A 14,963-nucleotide genomic window follows, 5' to 3' on the forward strand; every position below is an offset into this window, starting at 1 on the left:
AAGGCTGGAAAAATACAATTATTTTCTGGTAAATTGTTTAACTTTTCCCTTCCATCATTGACTTTATAATTCATCACATAAATGCATCAGAGATTTCCAGATTAAGATTAACAGAAAACTCCATGTAGATATAAAAGGGGAATTCACATTAACAAAGCCGTGACTTTAGTTATCGTAGTTTTAATACGATAAGAGCATTTCTATTTTTGTATACCGTTTTTTTTTTTTTTTTTTTTTTTATAGCTCCTGTGACACTGGAGGGCAGTGTATTAAATCTAAATTGAATTCAACCCAGGGTAAATTCTTGTGCCACTACATTAAGTTGTTGTTCCTGGTGATGAATTACTCAGCAAAGATTAAAAAAACAAAAGCAAACAAACCCACCCTGAAACTGGTGTAGTTGTTGTTGTTTACACGGACGTCAGAACAGTCGACAAACGACAGGAACGAGTTGGGCTGACCTTTGTTTGTGCTTCATAATGGAGTTAAAATCACTCCTTTGAAAAATGATTAATTTTTATTCATTTACACTCCAGTTCAATTTGTAATGTGCACCAAGGCGGGCAACTTCTCATCTTAATTAAATTAGATCTTTATGTCACTTTTCTGGCTTAATTTCTCCATCTTTCTTCTTTGAACTCTTGTCACAAAGTTAGTAGAATGACTATCTACCAATGACTTATGAAGTGGATTGCAGTTCAAAGGAGGAATGTAACATTCATTTGAACTTTTAGGGCAGCCAGAACTATCTATTGTACTGTATTTTCTTTTATGCCTCCAGTGAAATGATGCAAGAAACTGCTACTCTGTTGAGTATTAGAACAAGTGCCCCTAATTCAGTATGTTTTAAGCTTAACATTCATATCTCCTGAAATAATTTCTGTAGCAAATCTTTTTTTAAGTTACAGTATAGTTAATGCTTAAATGAATGATAAAGACATGATAAATACCTTGGACTAACTTCAGTCTCCAGTCTGCTATAATTGAAACTAGAAATCCACATGAATTGTAATTCAGACTAAAGAATAGTGTTGGTTACTGCCTTAGCACAACCATATTGAGAGAGAGAGAGAGAGAGAGAGAGAGAGAGAGAGAGAGAGAGAGAGAGAGAGAGAGAAAGAGAGAGAGAGGGTGCAGGACCACTCAATGATGAAGAAAGAGTTATAGGGAGCACAGAGTCGTTTTATCAAGTGCCGAAGATTAATTGCAAGAATGCTGCAAAGTGCCAGTCAGCACTTCACAAGCATTTAGGCAATATCTTAATGAAAATTGTCTTAAGGGTTTGGATGCCAAAAGTCAGCTATAAGATCTGACCATACGTTTTATTGAATTGATTTGGATCCACTAATTTATTTAAGGTTTTATTCTCTTCATTTAATTACTTAATGCAGTGTGGCTGCTTGACCGTGCTGGTTCTTCACAAGTGTCATCCATTTCAGGCAATCATCTCAGCACTATTTCGAAGCATATAAAAAACAATGGGCCGGTTCATTTAATTCATTCGCTATTAAACCTGATTAAGTGCAATCGTGAGCTTGTGTGAACAACAAACACCCAGTACAAAGTGCTGAGAGTGCTAGGGTTCTTGTTTGCTTGTTTTCAGTTGATATAATTATGCATCAAGTTGTACTATTAAACCGAAAAGCAAACATTCAGAACACATGCACAGATATCTGTTCAACGTACAGGAAAATAACCAGCACCTCAGATTAAGCATTAGAGCAGCAACTCTGGGGAAATGTCAGAATGATATTGGAGTCATCCCGACTTTCAGTGACACAAAACGTGGCATAAAAGAAAGAGAGTCTCAGAGAAAAGGTTCAGGTCAGGCTTACAGTTTGAATTATTCCAATCCATGTGGAAAATCAGCCCAACTGGCACCATCTCTGTGAGCTTTGTGACATAAAGAGAGTCTGACTGCCTTTCCCCGCTGCCAACTGGAATTGCCTCCAAGCAAGACTTACGGCTTACTCCTTGGGCAAATCCACATCAGCACTCCTTGTTTCCTGTCCGCTCGGTTTAATACTATAGTCCACCCTGGTTTCCATTCCTGTACTTGCAATAAGCTCTGGCACTCAATTAAAAAGGACTCCATGTGCACCAGGGGCCTCTGAGACAAGGAAAATGTAAGGCAGAAATGTGATTCCGAAAGAGGAACAATGTGTTAGTTCATTAAGACCGGAGCTGTGAATCCAGTCTCGGCTGTAAAGGCCTGCAGTAACCCTGATGTTTGTGTTCTTAACGGACATGGTTATTAGTATTTCATTAGAATTCCCCAGCTTTACAAGGCATAATCCTTCAATTTTTACCAAACTGGGGACAATATACATAAATTAAAGATATGACACATGAAGATTGCTTGACGGTGACCAAGTCGAATGGATTGACAGTATGATGCCTTATCACACCTCCCTCTAGGGAAAATACATAGTCAGGGGATGCTGATTTAGGAAACACTCATCAACAATAACTTGATCTCTTACAAAGCAATTAGTACATGAAACAAAGAAAAAAACACACACCCTTTCGCTTATTTACTGAGGTCAGTTCTTTCAGTTTCTTAATTAAGCATATTTTATTCAGTGATATGTTCTCGCAAGAAATAAAATAAGACTATTTCAATTGATGGTCAGATTATTTAAATAGTAATTACTGAAATTGTGTTCTTTTTATCAGTCGTCTTATCACTAATCTTTACCGTGCACAAAATTAACTGTGGGGGAGCTACTCTGTGTTTAAATATATGCAACATACAAAACAGTACAACACAATGTAATACAGCACTATGAAGAAAGCACCACAAGCACTGTGCAAGGGGTACCACAGGGGAGAAGCCCTGAGTGCTATAGGATCCGAAGTACAGTTTTGAATGCTGGACAGAAAGTGTGAACCACCCAGCAACGAACATTTTATTAAGAGATAAAAAGCACTGCAGATAATATTAGTTCCTTCCCACAATGCACTTTTCATTTTCAAAACACAGTGCAAGGGAGGATAACCATGCACTGGGAACAGGCTAGCTGCACATTTAAAGAAAGGTTTAAAGCAAAAACTCTGCAGAAAGACTATATACGGTTCTGGAAAAAAATAAGAGACCACTTAACATTGATTTCTGAACTTGGAGTGGTTTCTTAATTTTTCCCAGAGCTGTACATATATATGCACAATATATATATATATATATATATATATATATATATATATATATATATACACTCACCTAAAGGATTATTAGGAACACCATACTAATACTGTGTTTGATCCCCTTTCGCCTTCAGAACTGCCTTAATTCTACGTGGCATTGATTCAACAAGGTGCTGAAAGCATTCTTTAGAAATGTTGGCCCATATTGATAGGATAGCATCTTGCAGTTGATGGAGATTTGTGGGATGCACATCCAGGGCACGAAGCTCCCGTTCCACCACATCCCAAAGATGCTCTATTGGGTTGAGATCTGGTGACTGTGGGGGCCAGTTTAGTACAGTGAACTCATTGTCATGTTCAAGAAACCAATTTGAAATGATTCGACCTTTGTGACATGGTGCATTATCCTGCTGGAAGTAGCCATCAGAGGATGGGTACATGGTGGTCATAAAGGGATGGACATGGTCAGAAACAATGCTCAGGTAGGCCGTGGCATTTAAACGATGCCCAATTGGCACTAAGGGGCCTAAAGTGTGCCAAGAAAACATCCCCCACACCATTACACCACCACCACCAGCCTGCACAGTGGTAACAAGGCATGATGGATCCATGTTCTCATTCTGTTTACGCCAAATTCTGACTCTACCATCTGAATGTCTCAACAGAAATCGAGACTCATCAGACCAGGCAACATTTTTCCAGTCTTCAACTGTCCAATTTTGGTGAGCTTGTGCAAATTGTAGCCTCTTTTTCCTATTTGTAGTGGAGATGAGTGGTACCCGTGGGGTCTTCTGCTGTTGTAGCCCATCCGCTTCAAGGTTGTACGTGTTGTGGCTTCACAAATGCTTTGCTGCATACCTCGGTTGTAACGAGTGGTTATTTCAGTCAAAGTTGCTCTTCTATCAGCTTGAATCAGTCGGCCCATTCTCCTCTGACCTCTAGCATCAACAAGGCATTTTCGCCCACAGGACTGCCGCATACTGGATGTTTTTCCCTTTTCACACCATTCTTTGTAAACCCTAGAAATGGTTGTGCGTGAAAATCCCAGTAACTGAGCAGATTGTGAAATACTCAGACCGGCCCGTCTGGCACCAACAACCATGCCACGCTCAAAATTGCTTAAATCACCTTTCTTTCCCATTCAGACATTCAGTTTGGAGTTCAGGAGATTGTCTTGACCAGGACCACACCCCTAAATGCATTGAAGCAACTGCCATGTGATTGGTTGGTTAGATAATTGCATTAATGAGAAATTGAACAGGTGTTCCTAATAATCCTTTAGGTGAGTGTATATATATATATACACATACACACACACACTCAAGACTGTATTTCACAACGAGAAACAAAAGTGCTGGAACAGGAAAAATAAGCTAAAGCAGCCAAGACATAAATAATATTTTTTCATTTATTTTGTACATAACCATTTGACTTCAAGTGAGCAGGCTGGGGAATTGTTCTAAGCAGTAAAATATGGCTCTGTGAATATTAATAAGCAAAGCTAAAAACAACAATGCCACACACACTTATAGGGAAGCTGTGTCATTCAAATAAAATAATTAAAAATAAACAAGCACATTTCCTTTCACCATGCAGATCAGTACACTTTGTAGCTATGCATGCGTGAAAGCAATACTTTCTGGCACTGAATCGAAAAGCCTCTGTTACTGTGCGTAAGCAAAACGAGTACGTCACATTACAATTCACATGGTATTTTGCCTTTTCACAAACATCAGCGATTCCAAACTCCCTGCTGGCGGTCGAATACAAACCCACAGGATCACTAGTGCAGAAGACAATTGCCATTTACAGTGCGCTGCAGGAAAAAGACATTTGACCCGCTGACCTGAATAATTGCGCAGGGATTAGGTAAACTAGTTTTGAAAGGCTCCCGTTGCAAACAGTTTTCTGTTTTAATGAGACCTTCTCCACAGTGTATTGCCGTCGGACCTATGAACTGCCGACTGAGGTAAACAGCCCTCGTAAGAGACTCTTAATGCTGGATCTTTTCTGGAAAGCCTGTCTGAGTGACAATAATGACTAAAGCTCCTCGGAATTTAGAAAAACTCCGTCTCTATTGCCAAAGACTTTACTCCTTCCAACCTGTCTCATCTGCTTCTGGGGTTGCAGGTTGCTCATCTACTCATTTAATGATTTCTGTGCCATAATTGCCAAATACTAATGTAATCTGCGGCTTGTAAATGGAGTCAGATTGCATCACAGCTAGAGCACCTGAGGTACTGTTGCTCTGATGAAGAAATTACATTTTGGTGAAACACGCAGAATTGAACTACGTTTTGAAGCACCTGTGGACCTGTGTCTCGGGAGCCGGCCAAGGCAATCGCTTACGAAAACAACACATGATGGGAAGGTTCTCTCAGAAGATGGGTCAAAGATTTGCAAATGATTCCCTCTCTCTCTCTCTCTCTCTCTCTCTCTCTCTCTCTCTCTCTCTCTCTCTCTTTCTCTCCTCATTCGTGTTGGAATTCAGTTTAATTCTTGTACAGTAAACTCAAGAGACGTGATTGTGTCTTATCCGAGGAGGTCCTTTTCCCCTGATGAGAGTAACAAACACCAGGAGAGATCAGCTTTATTAACCATCTCAGAGATGTACACCATTTACTAAACAACATTGAGTTTCCAGCATCTTTAAAGATCTTTAAATGAAGTTAACACTGCAACTTCAGACATGCTGTATTTCTTTGAGTGCCACCATCGTCCTCATTATCTGGCACTTTTCTATCATGGCACATCAGGTTAAATGCAAGTCAATTTCAAGCAACATGGAGTCGAATCACAGAGAATACAACTGCTGACTACTGATTGAATTAATAATCATAATCTTTGCCAATACATAGAAAAGCTGGCGATTTTAAATTGCTGATGTTCAATAAAAACTGAAATAAAAGCTTGACTCGCTAGGTGGTTCTGAATTTATTCATTTAAGTTGCCTTCCTGCAGTCCACATACTGCAGCATCAGTCTTCAGGCTGCAGGTACACAAACAAAGCCATTCATTCACTGACACACACGCAAACCTCCACTTCTGCCGAAAACATACGTGACATGTATGGTTAAAAAGAAAAGCTGTATTTTAAACTGATGGGACTTTCAAAGATTTCTTGTCTCTAGTGACCTTTTGAAGCTGACAGAGATGAACACTTTTTGCTCCCTGCACTTCAGCCCAGTCTGAAATCCCGCCCAGCTGAAGTTTAGGCAACTCATTATTGCACAGAGAAAGCCTTGTCAAACAGCAAACAAGGCAATAAAGCACATAAGAATACTAAATGCCATGACCCTCTGACTCGACCAACAGGCCTGGGCTCTGCTCCTTGTGACGTGACTGCCCCCTAGTGTAAGAACGAGAATAAATCACCAAAGCTCTTCTGCCACCAAAGAGCAGGAAGTCTAAATAAAACCGGGTTTCTGTTTATTTGCTCTATTATTTAATGTTATTTTCAAGATACTCTCTGGAGATATTTATTGCACAGTTGAATTATAGTAAAAGCAAATGTGCAGCTTTAAGCACTTAATTTTTGTGTGTCATTTTGTATTGGACCTTCAAGCAGTTCTGTTATTTTCCACAAATTTCATTAGCAGATGATTATAGGGGAAATCTAGCTTTTTTCCTTTAAAGTCCTTCAGTCGCATTCATAGTATTCATGCAAACATGTTTATTTAATCTTTCCTTTTAATCTAATGTTTACTTTGTTAGTAACTGTGTGATCTTCAAACTTCTAACAGTACCAACAAACAAAAACAAATCTTGACATGAAAGCCACATCAAATTCTGTGCATGTAAGAGTTATTACAGTTCTAAATAGATCAATGAAACGGAGACAGATTATCAGGCGAAATACATTTTCAATTTCATGGATTCCCGTTTCCCAGTAGATTTCCAAAAACAATTCTTCGGGTTTACTTGATGAAGGCCGAAGTTCACAGATCTAGCGAATCTAATCAAAGCAAAGACAACTTCCTCGTTCTACCGGAGTGTCTTGTGACTGTTGACATTTCTTTGTACTGTGGCTACCTTTGATCCTGTCTAGATCAGCAAGGCAAAACAAAGACACAGCTTGTTTCATCTTTTTATAACGCTGAAAACTAACAAATACTACTACAAATAAAAAAATACATTAAAAAAAAAATCTAAACCAAGTATGACCTCTGGCGCCAACAGGTGTCAGAACTGAATCCCAGATAAATACAGTTAGGGGCATACAAGGGACCCTGAGACTACTGGTCTCGTATAGATGGGTCCCACTAACGGACTCTCTCTCTCTTGCTCTTCTCCCCCTATCGTAGGGACCTGTGTTAGACAGTCAAACAGGAGTTAACCTTGTAGGCCACTTTTCCTTGTGTAATGGCTAAGGAAGTGCTATGATTAGCTCCCGACAGGAACAGTTCATCTGCCAAGGTCAACTCCAGCCAATCCATCTTATCAGCAGTAGAGCAGCTGGCGGGCTTGGTGCCGCAAGTAAACAGACGGAGGTATGGCCCAACGCTTCTGTCATAGCTGATAAGCCACAACAAAGCCTCCAGAAAAGTCACTCGCAGCAGCAGAAACGGAGCGGACACCGGCGCTTCAAGATCTCACCGGTACTGTGTGGCACTCCAGAACTGAGCGGGCCCGTCCCAGCGCCACTGGACCAACAGACCTTCTCAGGACCCTCACCTTCATACTTGCCTCACCTTCTTAACATATATTTTCCATATATAAAGGAAATGGTCAGCTTTGAGGAATTTGTTGATTAAGGATTTGAACAGATGTAGAATTGGAAGGTTTGCCAAACTGATATCAAATGTAACTCCAGTGCAAACACTTTTGTTTTTAAGTGTGTTATAGATTGTTATTGCAATAGCAAAAATCTTGTACAGAAACACACTCACAGACTGACACACACAAACTGAAATCCTTAAGAATGATTTCTTAAGGTTTATTTTCCTTTCTGTCCATCATACATGTTGATCCGAATGTCTGAGGCCTAAAATATGAAGTGCCCAGACATTGTAAAAATGTATTTACCAGGTGTTACTCTACCCTGTACAATGCCCCAATAATTTATAAAAAACAACCTACCCCTGTAAATGAAATCACGGGCAACAGTTCATTGTTTTTGTGTTTCTCAGACCATATTTAGCCCGCATCCTGTCAATAATATTCCCCTTCGAAGCTCCAGGAAAAAGCTGTGGATTGAGGCGAGATGGAGGGATTGAGGAGCCACCTGCTGGAGGAAGAGATTTTTCACAGGAGCAGGAAACAAGTTTAAATTAAACATTAGGTCAGCCACCCGGTACACACGAGGCCCTTCTGTCTTGAAACACAAAGACATGGGTCGACATGACCCTTACATCATACGACAGTGGGCTTCAAGAGACAACCCCTCAATTGTCTGCATCAGGAGTGCTGTGGAGTAGCTGGAGGGCCTATGCTCTTATACAAAGCCACCTGCTGAACGCTATAGCATTAAAACATGTAGCTAAACTTCAAACAAATTACAAGAGCTATTAAAAAACTAAACAAATAACAACAAAAGCAAAAATAATAAAAACTATGACCCGTGGTTGGGTGTAGGTGGTGAAGAGTGCAGATTATAGTCAGCACACAGCCCAACAAATTGGGTGAAACTGAATGCCCATAATGACATATCTTTTTGTTGATATTAACAGCTCAAAATATTTATCCCACTGTAGAGAAACCTCCTCTTTTGTTATCGCAGTTGAACTTCCCCTTCGCCCCGGGTCATTACTGGAAATACGCATTTTGTAACGGGCAGCGACCTGGAAAGCTGGAGTGTGGGATGCTTGCTTGCTATCTTATTATGAAGCAAGAGCAGGGTGAGTAAACTGTGGCATCTCGCAGACTTGCCGAGGTCATCCTGAAACAGCAGGTTCCACGTAACCCAAAAATCCCAGCGTTGGTTATCAAGCAGACCACTGCTGTTGTTGCTGGAAGGGATGCTGATTCAGAGCCGATTTTGAGTCCTCTAGCCGCTGTAGAGCCCTATTGAAGAGATTCGTACAGGAAACGTGGACTGCGAAAGGTTAAGGGATTCTACATTGAACTTGTATTTCGTGTGTATTTTTTCCTTTTCTTCATCACAAGACAGCTGGACAGACACTCCTAGTGCTGTCAGTTGCCAAATATGAAACATCCTGCAACCCCTTGCTGCTTAATCTGTTTTCATTTATTTTTATGACAAAATTTTTATTGAATCTCAATTAGAAAAGGGCACAGGGGTCCTGGTTCAAATATGAAAAGGACTGTGGTCCAATTAGCCTTAAAAAAAAAGAACTCAGTATGATGGACTAATGCCAAGTTTGGCACTATAATTCTCCATGGTCTCGTACCTTTTTCACAGTTGAAGTAAACGTCTGTAATGGGGTAATTTGCAGCTATTGTGACAACAAGAAAATGGTTTTCCTCTCCCCAGCTGGGGTGCTCTAAAGAATATATTCTGCGGCTCTGTAGTCGTGAGATAAACACAAATTCACAGCTCCAGTTTCCAAATATCCTGTCAGTGTCCTCGTTCTTCCCCGTTACAGCAGTTCTCTCGCTTGTGTCTTTTCCGCAGCATCATGCTGCTTGTAGTTTCCTGTTTTCTTCTCCACAGTCTCTGGGTGTCGTGGGACCTCTTTTTAAAAAAAGATGACGATGAAAAAAAAAAAATCAGCTTTTCAGGCTCCACTGACGAGTGTGACAAATGCTACATAATTACAGCCATCTCACACATGTGAAAACAGGCTGTGACTTACCCAAGGGTTTCCATCTTCCTGCTTGTCCCTTTTATTGGCATGCACATCCAATCACAGAAAACAAAATCTATGAAAACCCTATAGAAATGGACAACGCGCTTGAGCCAAGAGAGAATTTCACATCGTTGATGAAAGACTGCTGGCAACACTTTTTGCCGCATTAGAAGTAATTAAGTTTGTATGCTTTGTCAATTTGATGTTTAATTTACTATGGGCATCCTTTGTCAGTTTTACTTAATTACTGAAAAGGCAAAGCTAGTCAGCTCAGCTTGGTGAATTCCAAGACGTGTTCAGCACAAATTAGTCATCTTCTGTAGTAGAGTTGTAAACTTGACATTTTAGAATGGAAATGTTAGCTACTGTTTTGGTGTCTAGAAAATAAATAAAATAAAGGTTGAAAAAACTGTGAGTGTATATTTTTTAAGAATTTCAGAATTGAGAATTATTCAGCTTGGATTCCTCCACGGCTTCTATACTCCATAAGCAGACCACAATGACTGCTTAAATAAGGTTTATCATATTTATTCTAGAAAACATCTATAAACATCACAAGATGGCAGTATATTAATTCGTTTTTTCTCCTTTAATACTTGTAAGGATTTAATATTGAAGTCAAAGCATTTAATATAAGCCTATGATGTTTTCATTTACTTTCCTGATTAACAAACCATCCAGTCTCATTGAGTTAATCTTGAGCAGAAAAGGTATGGAGCATCAAATCATCATCAAACACTCAGACACATGTCCAGATGGAGAAGTCCTGCAAAATTCTCCTCCACAAATAAAATTTAAGGTACATCAATAATATGTAACTGCACTAGCAAATACAGTGATTATCAATGTGATCACACACCTATTTCGAAAGAATTCATATGGAATTTAACCTTTTCTTTTTTTTTAAAGCAAGACATTTCTTTTGGAAGGCAGGTAGTATAATCAGATCTCTGCAAACTTGAACATGGCGGAGAGAAAAAACAAACGGATTATGCAAGTTTCTTCAGCCGTTCCTGAAGCCAAGATTCCGTGATAAATCTCTATGTATTTCTTCCAAGTTCTTTTATTTTTTCTGCAAGTTTTTGACATGGAAGGGTCGGTTCTTGCAGGGAAGGAAGCTAAGAGGCAACTGAAAAAACAGGAGAGAGGAAGCACCACTGACATTTGTAAATTAAATAAATCAAATAAACCACAGGTGATCGTTGCCAGTAGGAGACGGCCAAGAACTAGGCACTGTGAAAAATGAAGAGGAAACGCAAGGGAATATGGCCGTCGGTGCCAAACTCAAACATGGACTTGTCAGCGCGGCTCAGACGCGAAAAAGAAAGGGATTCTTCAAAAAGAGTCAAAGAGTCAAAGAGGTTTTATAGAGGCCAGTTCTCAAGGAAAAAGTTGTATTGCTTTTTGAAATGTGAAAGGTTCAGCTACATCACCAATAGAAATGGGGGATGGGTTCTCTTCGTTTATTTTTTCACCCGAGAACAGGATACTTCGCAGGTTAGGCTTTTACCAGAGCACAAATTCCTGAAGTGAACAAGTCCTGTGTTTTAAGATCAGTATATAAACAAATAAATAAAAAGGGGAAAAAAATGTTAAGCCTTCTGGAACAGATCAGAACTTTATCTTTGAATGTTTTTATTTTAACAGAGTGTAGCATGACAAAGGAAAATAAAAACAAACAACAACTATATATATATATATATATATATATATATATATATACACACACACACACACACACACATATAACTAAACATGAAACAGTTTCACAGTTGCTGATCAATAATATTAATTTACAGGAGACAGCACTGTCAATGGGTTTATTTAATGAAACCATTAGTGTCTGCTTGGCTTTAGAGTAGGCAAGTAGTTTACAATCTCCTTGGCAGCTTCAGAGATGAGGTATTTTAAACAGGACACACCAGAGCAAGAAGGCTGCACACTGTCCTTTGGCACCTCACACACTTCCGGAAAACTTGAAACCCCACCCCCCAAATCAATCTGGACTTTAATCTTTGAATTGTTTTTGCTACAATGTCGCAAATTGCCACAGGACAATTATATAGTTATAAAGAGCAGGTGATTAAATCTTCAATTTTGTCAGCAATGTTGGCGAAGTGAGAGACTGTATTTTTGTGTCTGAATCATCTGAATCATCAAAACTCGAAACTGAGCTACACTGTAACACAGATTGAACAATGCAATGGACATTATTGTTCTTTACTATTACTATTTAATGCATTTGTAACATAAATATTTTGTGCAAGACAAATTAATAGATATATTTTTAACCGTTGCAGTGTGGATTGCTCCCCAGCATTGTAAGGAAAGATTTTTAAACAGATACTGGGTTGTTATTGGTGAGTTAGCAGTTCAGTTGGCAAAATAATAATAAAAAAGCACTTCTATGCAATTATTGTTAAACATGGAAATAATAATTTAATATGTACGCAATATAAATAGTTGTTGTAATATGTTAGGAAGAAAAATGTTTATTTTTCACAACATCAATACCTTTATACCTTAACAAATTGTGTTATAGTTGGGATAAGAGGACAATGGGTTTATCTCTTCACTGATATGATAAAGGGTCTCGGCTAATACGTTTAGAGAGTCAGACTGCTACTGAATTAATCTATATTGACGAAACAACAGCCATGTGTGTAAATCAGATCAGCAAACATGAACACCATCAGAAATCTCCACCAAAAGCTCCAAATAATCATTCTGGGCCTACAATAAAAACAACACATTAGCCCTTCCTCCAGCCACAACCCTGTATTATATAAAACTGAAAAAGACTCAGATGAACGACATTCCACCCAGTTGAAAATGCAATCTTTCGTGTACTTTTTTTTTTCACTTAACTATACAATGTTTGTGTTTGTTTATTTTTTAAAGCAAGGAGGAGACATTGAGAAGTCTGTTTTAGAGAGATTGTTTAGAGTCACTAATGTCTAGGCAGATCCTACAGCTTATAATGAAATGCAGTGTTTAGATGAACTAAATAAAAAGGAAAATAAATAAATGCCAGTTGTGATACTGTCACTTACTGTGCAGCATTACTGGAACATGGCACTGAACAGGGAAAGATTGAATAGATCCTATTTAATGCATTAACGATCAGATCCCACAGTACAGTCTTTGGCACAGATCATCATCACATATGTGCAATCTTTTGTCTTCAATTCGCAGTTATTTTGGGATTCAATAGGCATGTACATAATGGTACATCCTGCTTCTGTGCCTCAGAAAAAAAAATACAAAAAATCCATAATATGTTGGCTCTATATACTGAAACAAATGTGACTCATATGACACTGCAGTTATAGTGTTTCTTTATAATGTGCTGTCAAATAAATGGATTTGATTTAAATGGGGGAGGCTATATATCACAATCTACACAAAATCTACCACTGTGCAAAACCCAGTGGTATAAGATTGTGCTTAAAGTTTACTGACAACACTTACGCGCCTCAGTGGTGTATTTAAAGTGTCTGGATTTGATGTTAAAAAACAACTCCACTCACACTACACCTCCACTCCACAAACACATTACCTGACACCCCTAAGAATGGGCTGCTGACAAGCTGCACCTGCTTTTACCTCCATGTACATTTCTGTTTGGCACAATATTAGCGCTTCATTAACTCCCAGAAGTTGATAAACAACTGTGAACTATTTGTGTAATGGCACAATAAACGAAAACACTACAAGCTGCCAATTTACAGCTAATGTGCTCTGTTTATTCTGCCAATTAGCTGGGAATTAAATGGGATGCAGGTACAAAAATGACAACCGCAACACAAACAACAGCAAAGGAGAGGAAAACTCAGAAAGCAGCTACAAAAGAATGGGACTAAGAGGAAGCTACAAAGGGCCTTGACAAGAACACTGAAAAGGAGACACTATCCCAGTTCCTACTATGGGAGTTAAAGGCCATGTCGACAATTAACTCATAAGACCAGCTTCAGTCACAGGCAGCTTGAACTGATAGGGAAAGACAATGAACATCTAGGACAATGATTTCTCAAATACATCAGTCAATACACTAAGTAAATATTACAGGCAGGGATTAAAGTTTGTAAACAAGAGACTGGTAAGAAAGCAGGCTGAATTTCCCAGAGACAGAAGCTGTCTACAGTAAATATGTCCTGACAGACGGCAGAATCAGACAACAGGGTATTCACAGACGCAGGGAGGGGGAAGAAAAAGGGTTTTAATCAGAAATCATGCTGATCCTTTTTGATGTGACTGCATCTTTGCGTGGGTGGATGAGCCAGCAGCAAGGCGGAAGTGAGGTTGTTTGTGAGGACTTTCCATGATTTTCTTCTGAAAATGCACCAGGGCCTAAATGGGCTCTACCCCTGCAATGAACGCAATACCAACTACTAAGTAAAATCGTAAGCAGATTGCTCTGGGTTTGTGTCAGGGATGTCATTACTCAGTCATTAAGCCCAAAAAAAAGTTAGGAAAATGCTGCAAATTGTGGGAATCAGAAAAGATGAATGGTAGGTTTAATGGAGGCCCTTCCCACAATTCTTCTGGGACGCAGCTTTTTAAAGTAATATATCCTCTCCTACGCTGCACTTGGCATCGCTCCATTCACCACTGTCCTGTGGTTTGACTTTTTTTCAGAGGAAAACCACTAAATGCAAACAAAAAAGATTTTGTTTTCAGTTTCAAAGTGCCATTAAATCACATCGAACATGAACATTTCAAGTCACGAGAAAAAAGAAAAACTTCAAAGGAAATACTTACAATCAACTAATTTGAAAAATAATTTCCAATGATAGGAAAATTTGACCATTGACAAACCTTAAAACCCTGTGCAGTATCTAGGAGGGAGTGAATTAATGTATTCCTATTGTCCCTTCAAGCTGATGACCTGAATGATTCAGAAACTCCCTGTGCCTGTTCATCTAAAGATCACCTCATGTTTTACCAATATAGGGGGCACACAATGGGGTCAAAGGAATCACACATCATATTATATTTTGTACAGCTGCACATGCAAACTCCACAACTGTCTTCTAAGGGATGGTTTTCTCACAATACTAACTCCTAGTT

The sequence above is a fragment of the Amia ocellicauda genome, chromosome 4 (assembly GCF_036373705.1).
Source record: "Amia ocellicauda isolate fAmiCal2 chromosome 4, fAmiCal2.hap1, whole genome shotgun sequence".
NCBI classification, from domain to species: Eukaryota; Metazoa; Chordata; class Actinopteri; order Amiiformes; family Amiidae; genus Amia; species Amia ocellicauda.